Here is a 4,162-nt window from a genome sequence, read left to right on the forward strand (position 1 = left end):
TTATATCCTTTCTTAGAACATTCTTTTGAGTCTTAAGTGCCACAGAAGTGACGTGACTATTGGCATGAGGATTTATAAGGGTACCATGTACCTCAGGTACACATACACAGATCATTTTTTTTTTTTGGTTGAGCTCCAGGACATTTGGGATCTTAGTTCCCCAAGCAGGGGTCAAACCCATGATGCCTCCATTGGGAACCCAGAGTCTTAACCACTGGATCACCAGGGAAGTCCCAGAGATTATCCTGAGAACCAAATCAGACCATGTGAAAATACTGGTAGCTGAGATACAATGAACGAGTGAATCATGGATTTGAATGAATCCTGGCCCTGTTGCTTATCAAGTATATTAGATTGCTTGGGCTACTGTAAGAAATGATCACAAACTTAGCGGCTGAACACAACAAAAATTCATCCTCGTGCAGTTCTGGCGTCCAGAAGTTCAGAAATGAAGATGTCAACAGGGTCTTACCCTGCCCAGAGACTTGGAGGAGGGTTCCCCCTGCCTCTTCCAGTTTCCAGTGCTCCAGGCCTTGCTTGGCTTGTGGCAGCATCACTCCAGCCTGTCTCCACCTTTCCAAGGTCTTCTCTCTGTGCATCTCTCCATACATGTTTCTTATAAGGGCACTTGTACCACTTGGACAGACAGAATGATCTCATCTTGAGATCCAACTTACTTAAACGTGCAAAGAAGTCACATCCCCAAACTGCAAGGGTTAGGATGTGGACAGGTTTAGTTCGAGGACACCACTCAACGCACTACACTGAGTGACCTTGGTAATGCCATTTAGCCTCTCTGAGCTGCAATTCACACCTCTTTAAGACAGGGGTAGTAAGTCCTACATCACAAGGTTATGATGAAAATTAAAGTGAAAGCACTTGTCACATAGTAGATGCTCTATAAATACACATGGTTAATGATGCAGATTTCAACCCTGTGAAACTGAGAGCTCGCAACTGCAAGTCTCATGGGCATGAATACCTCTGCTCATCTTTTTAAAAAATTTCTTTTGTTTATTCACACTGCATGGCCTGTGGGATCTTAGTTCCCCTACCAGGGATCGAATGAACCCTTGCCCCCTGCATTGAAAGCACAGAATCTTAACCACTAGACTACTGGGGAAGTTCCCTCTGCCCATCTCTAGGAGGTCTCCTCTTCCCTGCCCTGTCTTCTTTCTCTGCCTATCTGACCTGTACTTGATTCCTCCTGCAATTAAAACTCCTCACATAGTATCTTTCATTGATGTATACAGAGTGCCTAGTACGTAGTCTTCATTAAATCATATCCTGAGGTTAGACTGCCTTTCCCTGAGTCCCCAGGACCATGGAGGAAACAGTAGTTAGCATTCAGTCCTTCCACTGGCTATAAGAGATGAGCTTTTAAGTCAGAAGATTTGAACCAGCTCTACACCAACTAGCTGTGTATCCTTAGCTAAGAATCTTAACATCTCTGAGCCCCAAGTTCTTCACCTAAAAGCGAAGCTGACAATGCCTGTCTTATCAGCCCAGCCAGCCTCCTGCAAAGATCGACTGGGATAATGTAGGCAACCAGGACTGTAATTAGTCACATGCTCCACGAGTGTAGGGTCTTAATTATCATTTTCAGCTCAAGCCAAGGGACATAGTCCCTGACTCCAGGTAGCCACGCTCACAAAAAAAGCCCAGCTTGGTATCCTTCCTCAGGGTGTTGTACTTACTCTGCCTCCTCTTTCCTATTTGGACCCCCACTTTTAAAAACAAGTATCTATTTATTTTTCTATTGAATTTTTTGTTTCGGCCTCACCCTGTGGCATGCAGGATCTTAACCAGAGATGGAACCTGCCTGCCCTGCCCCCTGCAGTGGAAGCTCAGAGTCTTAACCAGTGGACCGCTCTCACTTCTGATCCATTACCCAGGTTGAGGTCTGAGCCTGTGCCCTCTCCTGGAAAGGTCTCACTCCCTCTGCCAGTTGCCCCATCAAGCAGCCTGGTCATGAGTGGGAGATGGTGTGGAATGGAGCTCATGACCAGGGGGGTCGTTTCCAGGCACTCTGCCGGCATCTCTGCTCGGGGACTCACTGGTGCTGCCAGGATCAACTTGACTCAAAGGACAGAGGCCCATTGTGTTGTGTCGGGAGGGGCCCTGGCAGGGACCTCTGGCTCCAAAGCACAAGGAGAACACAGAGGCCCTGAGGGGAACAGAGCCCTTCAAGTCTGTTGACCTGGTTTCAAATCTCTGCACTTTTGCTTTCTAGCTGAGTGACCCTGAGCAAGTCACACAAACCCTCTGAGCCTCCATTTCCTCGTGTGCAGATGGGAATGACAGTCCTTACCTGTAGGTGTGTGATACCTGGTAGTGAGCTTCATGTAAAAGGCTGAGGAAAGGAAACTAATATTTATGAAATTCTCCCTTTTGCTGGATGCTTTTCTCATTTCATTTGGACAACTCTGTGCAGAATTAAGATGGGGAGAACAAGGTTAGATGTGTGACATGACTAGTGATTGCTACAAGAGAGGTGAAGCCTGTGTCTGACCCCACACTGGTCCAGCCTTAAAGCCTTGGTGGAGCCTCTTGTTCCCATCCACTCCCCTGCCCATCTCAGTCAGTACTGCTTCTGATCGCAGAAGGAAAACACCCCAGTAAGCAAGGAAAGGGGTTCTAAGTTGGTTCAGAGTCCCTTTCCTTCCTGGGGTGGCAGACAGTGAGCTCATGTCACCTTCTGCTGGCACAGTGACCACTGAGGATGACTGGGTTTGTCAGGGTTCTCCAGAGAGACAGACCAGTAGGCTACATATAGAAAGAGATGTATCATGAAGGACTGACTCATGCAGTTATGGAGGCTGAAAAGTCTCGCTATCAGCTGTCTGCAAGTTGGAGGCCTGGGAAGGCCAGTGGTATAATCCTGTGTGGGTGAGTGCTTAGTCGCCTCAGTCATTTCTGACTCTTTGTGACTCCACAGACTATAGCCCACCAGGCTACTCTGTCCATGAGATTCTTCAGGCAAGAATACTGGAGTGGACTGGTGTGCCCTCCTTCAGGGATCCTCAACCCAGGGATCAAACCCACATCTCTTATGTCTCCCGCATTGGCAAGTGGGTTCTTTACCACTAGTGCCATAGGGGAAACCCTGAGTAATCCTAGTCCAAGTCTAAAGGCCAAAGAACCAGGAGCTCCCATGCCTGAGGGCAGGAGAAGATGGATGTCCTAGCTCAAGCAAAGAAAATCCTCCCTTTCTCCACTGTTGTGTTCTACTCTGGCCCTCAACGAATTGGGTGACGCCCACTCAAACTGGGGACGGCCACCTTCTTTGCTCAGTCTCTCGACTCAAACACTCACCTCTTCCACAGACACCCTCACAGACACACCCAAGGATGTTGTTTACCAGCCATCTGGCCATCTCTCTTAGCCCAGTCAAGCTGACACAAGGATGAACCATCACAGCAACCAAGAATCGAGTGGTGCCCATGATGGTGGCTCACTGCTGGTTGTTCCTCACTCCATCAGATAGAAGGTTGCCTCCTATCTGTCCTCCAGACACGCTCCAGTCTGTTTCCTTCCTGCCTCTCGTTTCACCTCCTTCTTCACACTTTCTGGTCCAGCATCAATCAGCTTGGGACCCTCATAGCTTTCTCACCCTGACTCTCTCTTTTACTAAAAAAAATATGTATTCATTTGTTTGGCTATGCTGGATACCAGCTGCGGCATGCAGGATCTTCATGTGGGATCTAATTCCCTAACCAGAGATAGAACCCAGGCCCTCTGCACTGGGATTGCAGAAGTCTTAACCACTGGGCCACCAGGAAGTCTCCCTCACCCTGACTCTGGCATGTGCTGTTCCCCCAGAAGAACATCCTGCTTAATTTTGACTCATCATTTAAGACTCAGTACTGGTACTGCTAACACCAGGGGTCCTTTCTGGCTCACAGACCTCATGCAGAGTCTAAAGCCCCATCTCTGTAGTCCTGCAGTAATCCCCAATGCTGATTTCCATCTCTGCATGAATCACATGATGATCACATTAATATTCAATATTTGTCTCTTTTCATAGTCTAGGATTGACTTAAAGGGGGTCAAGCAGTGTTTAGGACAGTGGTTCTGGAGATGAGCAAAAGAGAGAGGGCAACTGAAGAGGTATTTTGTTGGATTTTTCTTTACATTTTCTAAAAGAAATTTATTTCATTTT

The 4,162-nt window shown here is 47.5% G+C and overlaps 1 protein-coding gene across 1 annotated transcript in view; it reads left to right on the plus strand.

Moving 5' to 3' along the window:
* The window catches only part of STMN4 (stathmin-like 4), a 24,057-nt gene that overhangs the window by 10,647 nt on the left and 9,248 nt on the right, over positions 1 to 4,162 (plus strand). The gene's annotated exons all lie outside the window — the stretch shown is intronic.

Source organism: Bison bison, unplaced genomic scaffold, assembly GCF_000754665.1.
Source record: "Bison bison bison isolate TAMUID 2011002044 unplaced genomic scaffold, Bison_UMD1.0 scf7180017864141, whole genome shotgun sequence".
Classification (NCBI taxonomy): domain Eukaryota; kingdom Metazoa; phylum Chordata; class Mammalia; order Artiodactyla; family Bovidae; genus Bison; species Bison bison.